We start from the raw sequence: 12,584 nt of genomic DNA on the forward strand, positions 1-12,584 counted from the left end.
TTTTCCCGTCTTTTTTTTTTTACCCTCGTGCCAAGTGCTATTAAGAGGCCTCTCATATATGATTTATGTGTTTCCCATATTAAAGGTTCAGTTATATCAGGAGTTGTATTTGAATAAAAAAAGAACTGGAGTTGGCTTGTGAGATGTTCAAGTTACTTTTTATCATCTAGTAAGGTTTCATTAAGACGACAAGTCCAGTCCCTCTTAGTTAGGTGTCTAATGGATAGATGTATTAAGACTGGTGCATGGTCCGAGAAGGTAGAAGGTCCTATATTTGAGAGCCGGTAAGATACTGTTGTGAATGAAAAGGTAATCCAGTCTTTGGTGGGATTTATGTGGGTTTCAAAAAAAGGTGTAATCTAGCTCAGCAATCGCAGATGGTTCCTTAGTCTGTTAAGACTATTTCTTGACTGTACTGAATGCTTTGAGGAGGACTCCAATGGTGCATTTAGAACTAAATTGATATCTCCCCTCAGGATGACAGGTCCATCTGTGAATGTCTCTTCAGCTCCTGACTCTGGTGAATAATGATTCTAACAGCAGGAGCTGGGGGAATTCCCAGACAGGCTGTGTGTGAGGCTGGCTGTGATTGGTGAAAACTCTTGCTGTGTGAGAAGCTAGCTGTGATTGGTCTAGTCTTCTGCCCAGCAACAACAGATTAACACTATGCTTTCTGCTATGTCACTGAGTTTACCTTACATTACAAAAGGAATCTTAAAGGCATATTATCTTTTTCTGCTCTGTGAACACAAAATCTAACAATTATATGACACCCAAAACATGATGTCACAGTAAATAATTCTGCTTTTGTCTTTAACACAAACATAGGAACTGTATTAAGGCTATTGGTAGGTTTAGCTGTATACACATATAAGCTATACTAGCAACCTAGGACAGGTCTTAACTGGTTTAGCAGGCTTTGTTAAGCTTCATCTCCTGGGCTCTTATCATATGTCCTGCCATGTCGCAGAAGTTGAGGGAATTGGAGACTACTTTCTCTACATGATCTACCCTCTGTCCTATTGTTTGGATCTCTTTCTTAATCTCTGAAAGTTCCTGTAACATAGGGTTGAAGGCATGCAGGATCGTTTCCTTTAGAAATGTCTTGGTGATGGGCTCGAGATCACTTGCCTGTGGGTTTAGGCTGTCCGCATCTGTGTCGGAGTCTTCCTCTACATCTGAGGCGGGAAGCTGCGCCATCTTGGATGTGCGTTGTGGTTTAGGAGCTGTTGCTTTTTGCAAGAATTTTTCAATATCTGTTTGCTGTTTGGCAGCCCCCAATGAAGCAGCTGGGTCCCTAGGCTTCTCTTTGCTGATTTTGACCATTTTGATGCTTCTGACAATGAGTATCACTGTGTCTGTGCGGAGCTGCTAAATTATGCAGCCATCACACTCTGCGGTCAGGCTCCGCCCCCCAAGAGGTCATCCTCTGATAACAAAATCCCTTTAAATCAAACTTAAATTATCTATGAATTGTGCATAAAGTTTAATTAAACCAATCTAGGAAAATACAATAATTTATATTATACTGTTAGAAAAATATGTTTGTTATACAGTATCTTACAAAAGTGAGTCCCCCTTACATTTTTGTAAATATTTTATGATACCTTTTTATGGGACAACACTGAAGATGTGACACTTTGATACAATGTAAAGTAGTCAGTGTACAGCTTTTATAACAGTGTAAATTTGGTGTACCGTCAAAATAACTCAACACACAGCTATTAATGTCTAAACCGCTGGCAACGAAAGTGAGTACACCCATGAGTGAAAATTGTGTCCAAAGTGTCAATATTTTGTGTGGCCACCATTATTTTCCAGCACTGACTTAACTCTCGTGGGCATGGAATTCACTAGAGTTTCACACGTTGCCACTGGAATCATAGGTGTGTGCAGCCTATTGCACCGCTCGCGTGTGTGTGTGTATATATATATATATATATATATATATAGCCTTTATGCCATTAGCCCCCACTATCAGCCCTTATGTCTCATTAGCCCCAATTATGCCTCATTAGCCCCCATTATCAGCCCTTATGCCTCATTAGCCCCCATTATCATCCCTTATGCCTCATTAGTCTCCCTTATGCCTCTCATTAGCCCCCATTATGCCTCATTAGCCCCCATATGCCTCATTAGATCCCATATGCTTTATTAGCCCGCATATGCCTCATTAGCCACATATGCCTCATTAGCCCCTGTGGCAAAACCAACCTCGCCACTGGGTTTCGGAGGGGCCTGGCTACCAGCCTCTTGCCTCAGAATTATGGCCCATACTAACTTTAAAGGAGAAGACAGACCGGCCACACAGCTTAAATTTGGAATTGTATTTTATGTTATGTGAGGGTACCCAGATAGCTAATTTTATTGTATTCGTGTAGTCTGAGTGCCATTCACCTAATAATATGCACTCAGACTTGAGCTATCTGGGGATATGTTAAATGTCTGTGTTTACTGTAAGGGTTGTGACATTGCATGTTTAAATGGTGATTTCTGTCCTGTTGTCCCCACATGTGTATTGGCGATTTCCCTTTGTCTTGAGAGATAATTGAATTACTCCTCGGGTGTCTCCAGGGCAGAGAGGAGGAAACCATGATGCATTGTGGGGATGTATTGTGTCTGTGTATCCTGAATTGCTGCATATCTGTCCTGTGTCACAGTCTTCCTTCTGGTTCCCTAGGGGCGTGTCCACCAGATGGTGACCTGCATAAATACGGGCGGGTAGCCCTCAATAAAGAGTTCCTGTTTTATCCTTCATCATGTTGAGGCTGGTGTTTGGGTAACTGATCGACACTGGGGGATTGCTATACGCTGGGATATTTGCTATACTCCCCTGGCTGGAAACTACTAGCTCTTGTAAGAGCTGTTCCTGATCTCTGGATTTGGGAGAGGTTCACCCACTGGAGCCTGGAGCCTTGTCGTAGGTCCAGGGTGGGTAGGAGATGGTGAGACCTCAACCAAGCTTCGGCGGTTCATGGGGTCTGCAGTGCGTACGGTGTCAAGTGGAGTGCTTGGAGTCCTCGGAAAGCACTAGGAGCATCTATCAACGGAGGTACCCGGTCGGGGTGCTAGGAGATCCGTTACAGCCCCCATTATGCCTCTCATTAGCCAGTATTATGCCCCCAGCAGCCTCATTTTTTTTATAAAATATAAAAACACTTACCTCTCTGCTCTTGGACGCTTCCACTCCTCTTCCTCCTGCTGTCGGCTGTGCTCGGAACTGGCGCGCACTGCGTGATGTCACAAAGTGCCTCACGCTGTGCGCAGCCCTGCACAGCCGACAGCCGAGGACCAGGAAGCGGTAAGTACATAGCGTTCACAGCTTCCTGGTCCTCCGGTACTAAAGAGCGCTTCCGCTTCATTAGTATTCGCCGGCCATCAGGCTTGATTAGTGTGTGCCCAGGCACACCCGACACACTCTGTGCGCACGCCTATGACCGTAATCCTCTTTCACACCTTTATGATGACATCACAGAACTGGTGGTTGTTAGAGACCTTGCACTTGATGATGCTCCACAGATGCTCAATAGGGTTTAGGTCTGGGGACATGCCTGGCCAGTCCAGCACCTTTACCCTCAGTTTCTTTAACAAGGCGATGGTCGTCTTGGTGGTGTGTTTGTAGTCGTTATCATGTTGGAATACTGGCCTGCGGCTCAGTTTCTGAAGGAAGAAGGGGGGGCATGCTCTGCTTCAGTATGTTATAATTCATAAGCACAAAAACAAACAATGTGACAGTACTCTGCAAAAAAAACAATAACAAAGTAAATACAGCAGTGCCATACTTACTATGGAAAATTATATGCTGCATTATAAATGTGAGATTTTTGGCAAATACATTTTGTACAATATTATTTGTGCCTGTCCGCCGGCGTCAAGGACATCTGTTTAGTACAGGAACCTAACACTAAATACCCCATTGATTGGTGCCATACCGACCTCCTTCCATTAAATTCAGGGGATGCAGGCTCCACATGCATGCTGAACCCACTTTTGTGAGATACTGAATATGTTGCTGGCAACCATTGTCCCATGAACAGTTTAGTTTTAGAGTGGGAAACTCATGTACCCATTGCAGTACTAGATTTAAAAAAAATTATACGAATCAATGTTAAAGCCTAATATTTCATGTGTAAAAATTCTATAATGGTTGTAATGCCATTATACTAGTTACAAGTGAAAAGGGGTTGTCTCATTTCAGCAAAGGTCATTTATCATGTAGACAAAGTTAATACAAGACACATTCTAATGTATTTTGCTCGCTTGATTCATTTTTCCTTTGCATTATACACATCTGGTTTCCATGGTTGCGACCACCCTGAACTGCAAGAACGGTGGCTGTGTTTGCACACTAGGAAAACCTGCTATCCTATAAATATCCCCATGGTCCTGGCCACTAGAGAGGGACTGACAAAAATGAATAAAGCCTGCAAAGGAGGCAATATGAACATGATAGCACAGGTTCAAAAATTCCTTTAAATAACTGACACCATAGACAATAGTAGTAAATTAATATATTTTTGGAATAAGATAGGCCACAATGTTTTTTACTTAGTCATTAAAAACTTACCATTTATATTGAATACTGTAACATAAATAATAAAATGTTCACTCAAAATTTCAGCGACTTACTCCATAATAAACATCGCGATGAAATGCAGTAGGGCAGGGGGTTGGAAAGGTGGTAAAGTTATCAAAAGATATAAAATAAAGCAGTTTAAAAATAAAAAGGCAGAAAAATAGGGTTAGAAGGAAAAATATAGCATTTGCTCAGAGTAAAGCAAAAAGGGTTGACTTTTTGAGACTTCTTACAACACAAAAATTAAATAAACCACCAAAATCCACTAACAAAAATGTGATAATACAATAGCCCCCAATTAAAAATGCATATTTAATCCAATCTGCTTTGCCATTTATGAGATAATAAATAAAGAAAATCGGTTTAGTGCAGGGTGAAGCTTTCATACCATCTCCCCAATTGAGCTGGGCTGCTTCCAAGTGGCGCCCGCCGGGCAGTGGCTGAACAACTCATACTTACCTGGCAGGGGAGATACCATGATCACTAAGGTGGTTCTCCCAGGGTGAGGCTCATCCATTGCACTCCGGGTGTGCTGACCCCTGCGATTTCCCCAAATGCGGGAAACTCGACTGCATAATTTGTGGTAGTGGGGGACTGCGTTCGCGCTTTCCCCTGATTTTCTCTGGTTAATAATAGTGCTTGATACTTTTTGTCTCTCTGTTGTATTGCAAACCGGGCAATGGAATACTCGAAAGTAGTATTATATTGAACTGTGCTCCAGCCTGCGCTGCGTCGCACCATACCATTTGTTTGCTTCTTATGACTACTGATTGGGAATAAATGCTCTCCCCCTATATCAAATGCTATGTACTGTATTTTGTTCACAGATCTCAATTAAAGGACCCTTCTTCCTCCTCATGCATACTCTAGCATCCCATATCAGGCGCTCACTTGCACAGCATATTCAGGAGCCTATGCAGCCTTTGTCTCCCCCTTGTGGGAACAAACAGCGAGACCCAATGCTCTTCTCCAAAGCCCGCTCAGCTTTAACCGAGGGGGTGGAGGGGAGGATGGCTTGGCTATAGGGAGTTTGTGTGCACTATTGAGCCTCCCCCCCTAGCTGAATGCATGCAGCTGTGTGTGTGTGTCTGTGTGTGTGTGTGTGTGTGTGTGTGTGTGTGTGTGTGTGTGCGCGTGTGTGCGTGCCTGCCTCTGCTACTCAGCCACCGCCCGCCCCCCACATGCAAATTTCTGTGCTGGCTGCTGATGCTGTGCATACTGGGAGTCCTTACAGTTGAGGCGTCGAGGCTGTGGTTTCTGAGGCTTGGGGGGCCCACCCCGGGAAAAGAACGGGACCCAATCGACTTCCCCTGGCTCCGTACTAAGGTGTACATTTTTTGCCCCACAGGCCCTTTCTTTGCTTTTCTCTTCAGGCTCCGCCTTTCAAACCATCTCCCCAATTGAGCTGGGCTGCTTCCAAGTGGCGCCCGCCGGGCAGTGGCTGAACAACTCATACTTACCTGGCAGGGGAGATACCATGATCACTAAGGTGGTTCTCCCAGGGTGAGGCTCATCCATTGCACTCCGGGTGTGCTGACCCCTGCGATTTCCCCAAATGCGGGAAACTCGACTGCATAATTTGTGGTAGTGGGGGACTGCGTTCGCGCTTTCCCCTGATTTTCTCTGGTTAATAATAGTGCTTGATACTTTTTGTCTCTCTGTTGTATTGCAAACCGGGCAATGGAATACTCGAAAGTAGTATTATATTGAACTGTGCTCCAGCCTGCGCTGCGTCGCACCATACCATTTGTTTGCTTCTTATGACTACTGATTGGGAATAAATGCTCTCCCCCTATATCAAATGCTATGTACTGTATTTTGTTCACAGATCTCAATTAAAGGACCCTTCTTCCTCCTCATGCATACTCTAGCATCCCATATCAGGCGCTCACTTGCACAGCATATTCAGGAGCCTATGCAGCCTTTGTCTCCCCCTTGTGGGAACAAACAGCGAGACCCAATGCTCTTCTCCAAAGCCCGCTCAGCTTTAACCGAGGGGGTGGAGGGGAGGATGGCTTGGCTATAGGGAGTTTGTGTGCACTATTGAGCCTCCCCCCCTAGCTGAATGCATGCAGCTGTGTGTGTGTGTCTGTGTGTGTGTGTGTGTGTGTGTGTGTGTGTGTGTGTGTGTGCGCGTGTGCGTGCCTGCCTCTGCTACTCAGCCACCGCCCGCCCCCCACATGCAAATTTCTGTGCTGGCTGCTGATGCTGTGCATACTGGGAGTCCTTACAGTTGAGGCGTCGAGGCTGTGGTTTCTGAGGCTTGGGGGGCCCACCCCGGGAAAAGAACGGGACCCAATCGACTTCCCCTGGCTCCGTACTAAGGTGTACATTTTTTGCCCCACAGGCCCTTTCTTTGCTTTTCTCTTCAGGCTCCGCCTTTCAAACCATCTCCCCAATTGAGCTGGGCTGCTTCCAAGTGGCGCCCGCCGGGCAGTGGCTGAACAACTCATACTTACCTGGCAGGGGAGATACCATGATCACTAAGGTGGTTCTCCCAGGGTGAGGCTCATCCATTGCACTCCGGGTGTGCTGACCCCTGCGATTTCCCCAAATGCGGGAAACTCGACTGCATAATTTGTGGTAGTGGGGGACTGCGTTCGCGCTTTCCCCTGATTTTCTCTGGTTAATAATAGTGCTTGATACTTTTTGTCTCTCTGTTGTATTGCAAACCGGGCAATGGAATACTCGAAAGTAGTATTATATTGAACTGTGCTCCAGCCTGCGCTGCGTCGCACCATACCATTTGTTTGCTTCTTATGACTACTGATTGGGAATAAATGCTCTCCCCCTATATCAAATGCTATGTACTGTATTTTGTTCACAGATCTCAATTAAAGGACCCTTCTTCCTCCTCATGCATACTCTAGCATCCCATATCAGGCGCTCACTTGCACAGCATATTCAGGAGCCTATGCAGCCTTTGTCTCCCCCTTGTGGGAACAAACAGCGAGACCCAATGCTCTTCTCCAAAGCCCGCTCAGCTTTAACCGAGGGGGTGGAGGGGAGGATGGCTTGGCTATAGGGAGTTTGTGTGCACTATTGAGCCTCCCCCCCTAGCTGAATGCATGCAGCTGTGTGTGTGTGTCTGTGTGTGTGTGTGTGTGTGTGTGTGTGTGTGTGTGTGTGTGCGCGTGTGTGCGTGCCTGCCTCTGCTACTCAGCCACCGCCCGCCCCCCACATGCAAATTTCTGTGCTGGCTGCTGATGCTGTGCATACTGGGAGTCCTTACAGTTGAGGCGTCGAGGCTGTGGTTTCTGAGGCTTGGGGGGCCCACCCCGGGAAAAGAACGGGACCCAATCGACTTCCCCTGGCTCCGTACTAAGGTGTACATTTTTTGCCCCACAGGCCCTTTCTTTGCTTTTCTCTTCAGGCTCCGCCTTTCAAACCATCTCCCCAATTGAGCTGGGCTGCTTCCAAGTGGCGCCCGCCGGGCAGTGGCTGAACAACTCATACTTACCTGGCAGGGGAGATACCATGATCACTAAGGTGGTTCTCCCAGGGTGAGGCTCATCCATTGCACTCCGGGTGTGCTGACCCCTGCGATTTCCCCAAATGCGGGAAACTCGACTGCATAATTTGTGGTAGTGGGGGACTGCGTTCGCGCTTTCCCCTGATTTTCTCTGGTTAATAATAGTGCTTGATACTTTTTGTCTCTCTGTTGTATTGCAAACCGGGCAATGGAATACTCGAAAGTAGTATTATATTGAACTGTGCTCCAGCCTGCGCTGCGTCGCACCATACCATTTGTTTGCTTCTTATGACTACTGATTGGGAATAAATGCTCTCCCCCTATATCAAATGCTATGTACTGTATTTTGTTCACAGATCTCAATTAAAGGACCCTTCTTCCTCCTCATGCATACTCTAGCATCCCATATCAGGCGCTCACTTGCACAGCATATTCAGGAGCCTATGCAGCCTTTGTCTCCCCCTTGTGGGAACAAACAGCGAGACCCAATGCTCTTCTCCAAAGCCCGCTCAGCTTTAACCGAGGGGGTGGAGGGGAGGATGGCTTGGCTATAGGGAGTTTGTGTGCACTATTGAGCCTCCCCCCCTAGCTGAATGCATGCAGCTGTGTGTGTGTGTGTGTGTGTGTGTGTGTGTGTGTGTGTGTGTGTGTGTGTGCGCGTGTGCGTGCCTGCCTCTGCTACTCAGCCACCGCCCGCCCCCCACATGCAAATTTCTGTGCTGGCTGCTGATGCTGTGCATACTGGGAGTCCTTACAGTTGAGGCGTCGAGGCTGTGGTTTCTGAGGCTTGGGGGGCCCACCCCGGGAAAAGAACGGGACCCAATCGACTTCCCCTGGCTCCGTACTAAGGTGTACATTTTTTGCCCCACAGGCCCTTTCTTTGCTTTTCTCTTCAGGCTCCGCCTTTCAAACCATCTCCCCAATTGAGCTGGGCTGCTTCCAAGTGGCGCCCGCCGGGCAGTGGCTGAACAACTCATACTTACCTGGCAGGGGAGATACCATGATCACTAAGGTGGTTCTCCCAGGGTGAGGCTCATCCATTGCACTCCGGGTGTGCTGACCCCTGCGATTTCCCCAAATGCGGGAAACTCGACTGCATAATTTGTGGTAGTGGGGGACTGCGTTCGCGCTTTCCCCTGATTTTCTCTGGTTAATAATAGTGCTTGATACTTTTTGTCTCTCTGTTGTATTGCAAACCGGGCAATGGAATACTCGAAAGTAGTATTATATTGAACTGTGCTCCAGCCTGCGCTGCGTCGCACCATACCATTTGTTTGCTTCTTATGACTACTGATTGGGAATAAATGCTCTCCCCCTATATCAAATGCTATGTACTGTATTTTGTTCACAGATCTCAATTAAAGGACCCTTCTTCCTCCTCATGCATACTCTAGCATCCCATATCAGGCGCTCACTTGCACAGCATATTCAGGAGCCTATGCAGCCTTTGTCTCCCCCTTGTGGGAACAAACAGCGAGACCCAATGCTCTTCTCCAAAGCCCGCTCAGCTTTAACCGAGGGGGTGGAGGGGAGGATGGCTTGGCTATAGGGAGTTTGTGTGCACTATTGAGCCTCCCCCCCTAGCTGAATGCATGCAGCTGTGTGTGTGTGTGTGTGTGTGTGTGTGTGTGTGTGTGTGTGTGTGTGTGTGTGTGCGCGTGTGCGTGCCTGCCTCTGCTACTCAGCCACCGCCCGCCCCCCACATGCAAATTTCTGTGCTGGCTGCTGATGCTGTGCATACTGGGAGTCCTTACAGTTGAGGCGTCGAGGCTGTGGTTTCTGAGGCTTGGGGGGCCCACCCCGGGAAAAGAACGGGACCCAATCGACTTCCCCTGGCTCCGTACTAAGGTGTACATTTTTTGCCCCACAGGCCCTTTCTTTGCTTTTCTCTTCAGGCTCCGCCTTTCAAACCATCTCCCCAATTGAGCTGGGCTGCTTCCAAGTGGCGCCCGCCGGGCAGTGGCTGAACAACTCATACTTACCTGGCAGGGGAGATACCATGATCACTAAGGTGGTTCTCCCAGGGTGAGGCTCATCCATTGCACTCCGGGTGTGCTGACCCCTGCGATTTCCCCAAATGCGGGAAACTCGACTGCATAATTTGTGGTAGTGGGGGACTGCGTTCGCGCTTTCCCCTGATTTTCTCTGGTTAATAATAGTGCTTGATACTTTTTGTCTCTCTGTTGTATTGCAAACCGGGCAATGGAATACTCGAAAGTAGTATTATATTGAACTGTGCTCCAGCCTGCGCTGCGTCGCACCATACCATTTGTTTGCTTCTTATGACTACTGATTGGGAATAAATGCTCTCCCCCTATATCAAATGCTATGTACTGTATTTTGTTCACAGATCTCAATTAAAGGACCCTTCTTCCTCCTCATGCATACTCTAGCATCCCATATCAGGCGCTCACTTGCACAGCATATTCAGGAGCCTATGCAGCCTTTGTCTCCCCCTTGTGGGAACAAACAGCGAGACCCAATGCTCTTCTCCAAAGCCCGCTCAGCTTTAACCGAGGGGGTGGAGGGGAGGATGGCTTGGCTATAGGGAGTTTGTGTGCACTATTGAGCCTCCCCCCCTAGCTGAATGCATGCAGCTGTGTGTGTGTGTCTGTGTGTGTGTGTGTGTGTGTGTGTGTGTGTGTGTGTGCGCGTGTGCGTGCCTGCCTCTGCTACTCAGCCACCGCCCGCCCCCCACATGCAAATTTCTGTGCTGGCTGCTGATGCTGTGCATACTGGGAGTCCTTACAGTTGAGGCGTCGAGGCTGTGGTTTCTGAGGCTTGGGGGGCCCACCCCGGGAAAAGAACGGGACCCAATCGACTTCCCCTGGCTCCGTACTAAGGTGTACATTTTTTGCCCCACAGGCCCTTTCTTTGCTTTTCTCTTCAGGCTCCGCCTTTCAAACCATCTCCCCAATTGAGCTGGGCTGCTTCCAAGTGGCGCCCGCCGGGCAGTGGCTGAACAACTCATACTTACCTGGCAGGGGAGATACCATGATCACTAAGGTGGTTCTCCCAGGGTGAGGCTCATCCATTGCACTCCGGGTGTGCTGACCCCTGCGATTTCCCCAAATGCGGGAAACTCGACTGCATAATTTGTGGTAGTGGGGGACTGCGTTCGCGCTTTCCCCTGATTTTCTCTGGTTAATAATAGTGCTTGATACTTTTTGTCTCTCTGTTGTATTGCAAACCGGGCAATGGAATACTCGAAAGTAGTATTATATTGAACTGTGCTCCAGCCTGCGCTGCGTCGCACCATACCATTTGTTTGCTTCTTATGACTACTGATTGGGAATAAATGCTCTCCCCCTATATCAAATGCTATGTACTGTATTTTGTTCACAGATCTCAATTAAAGGACCCTTCTTCCTCCTCATGCATACTCTAGCATCCCATATCAGGCGCTCACTTGCACAGCATATTCAGGAGCCTATGCAGCCTTTGTCTCCCCCTTGTGGGAACAAACAGCGAGACCCAATGCTCTTCTCCAAAGCCCGCTCAGCTTTAACCGAGGGGGTGGAGGGGAGGATGGCTTGGCTATAGGGAGTTTGTGTGCACTATTGAGCCTCCCCCCCTAGCTGAATGCATGCAGCTGTGTGTGTGTGTCTGTGTGTGTGTGTGTGTGTGTGTGTGTGTGTGTGTGTGTGTGTGTGCGTGCCTGCCTCTGCTACTCAGCCACCGCCCGCCCCCCACATGCAAATTTCTGTGCTGGCTGCTGATGCTGTGCATACTGGGAGTCCTTACAGTTGAGGCGTCGAGGCTGTGGTTTCTGAGGCTTGGGGGGCCCACCCCGGGAAAAGAACGGGACCCAATCGACTTCCCCTGGCTCCGTACTAAGGTGTACATTTTTTGCCCCACAGGCCCTTTCTTTGCTTTTCTCTTCAGGCTCCGCCTTTCAAACCATCTCCCCAATTGAGCTGGGCTGCTTCCAAGTGGCGCCCGCCGGGCAGTGGCTGAACAACTCATACTTACCTGGCAGGGGAGATACCATGATCACTAAGGTGGTTCTCCCAGGGTGAGGCTCATCCATTGCACTCCGGGTGTGCTGACCCCTGCGATTTCCCCAAATGCGGGAAACTCGACTGCATAATTTGTGGTAGTGGGGGACTGCGTTCGCGCTTTCCCCTGATTTTCTCTGGTTAATAATAGTGCTTGATACTTTTTGTCTCTCTGTTGTATTGCAAACCGGGCAATGGAATACTCGAAAGTAGTATTATATTGAACTGTGCTCCAGCCTGCGCTGCGTCGCACCATACCATTTGTTTGCTTCTTATGACTACTGATTGGGAATAAATGCTCTCCCCCTATATCAAATGCTATGTACTGTATTTTGTTCACAGATCTCAATTAAAGGACCCTTCTTCCTCCTCATGCATACTCTAGCATCCCATATCAGGCGCTCACTTGCACAGCATATTCAGGAGCCTATGCAGCCTTTGTCTCCCCCTTGTGGGAACAAACAGCGAGACCCAATGCTCTTCTCCAAAGCCCGCTCAGCTTTAACCGAGGGGGTGGAGGGGAGGATGGCTTGGCTAT

At 48.1% G+C, this 12,584-nt stretch overlaps 8 non-coding genes across 8 annotated transcripts; all 8 read left to right on the forward strand.

Moving 5' to 3' along the window:
* Nucleotides 1–5,027: 5,027 nt before the first annotated feature.
* LOC120992911 lies at nt 5,028–5,191 on the forward strand. The gene has a single exon (XR_005777099.1). It is a non-coding gene; the product is annotated as a U1 spliceosomal RNA (small nuclear RNA).
* An 837-nt stretch (nt 5,192–6,028) lies between these two features.
* On the forward strand, nt 6,029–6,192 carry LOC120992913. Its single transcript, XR_005777100.1, has one exon. It is a non-coding gene; the product is annotated as a U1 spliceosomal RNA (small nuclear RNA).
* An 835-nt stretch (nt 6,193–7,027) lies between these two features.
* LOC120992914 lies at nt 7,028–7,191 on the forward strand. The gene has a single exon (XR_005777102.1). It is a non-coding gene; the product is annotated as a U1 spliceosomal RNA (small nuclear RNA).
* Nucleotides 7,192–8,028: 837 nt separating this feature from the next.
* LOC120992915 lies at nt 8,029–8,192 on the forward strand. Its single transcript, XR_005777103.1, has one exon. It is a non-coding gene; the product is annotated as a U1 spliceosomal RNA (small nuclear RNA).
* An 831-nt stretch (nt 8,193–9,023) lies between these two features.
* LOC120992916 lies at nt 9,024–9,187 on the forward strand. The gene has a single exon (XR_005777104.1). It is a non-coding gene; the product is annotated as a U1 spliceosomal RNA (small nuclear RNA).
* An 835-nt stretch (nt 9,188–10,022) lies between these two features.
* LOC120992917 lies at nt 10,023–10,186 on the forward strand. The gene has a single exon (XR_005777105.1). It is a non-coding gene; the product is annotated as a U1 spliceosomal RNA (small nuclear RNA).
* Nucleotides 10,187–11,017: 831 nt separating this feature from the next.
* Nucleotides 11,018–11,181, forward strand: LOC120992918. The gene has a single exon (XR_005777106.1). It is a non-coding gene; the product is annotated as a U1 spliceosomal RNA (small nuclear RNA).
* An 831-nt stretch (nt 11,182–12,012) lies between these two features.
* Nucleotides 12,013–12,176, forward strand: LOC120992919. Its single transcript, XR_005777107.1, has one exon. It is a non-coding gene; the product is annotated as a U1 spliceosomal RNA (small nuclear RNA).
* Nucleotides 12,177–12,584: the final 408 nt, after the last annotated feature.

Source organism: Bufo bufo, chromosome 2, assembly GCF_905171765.1.
Source record: "Bufo bufo chromosome 2, aBufBuf1.1, whole genome shotgun sequence".
Classification (NCBI taxonomy): Eukaryota; Metazoa; Chordata; class Amphibia; order Anura; family Bufonidae; genus Bufo; species Bufo bufo.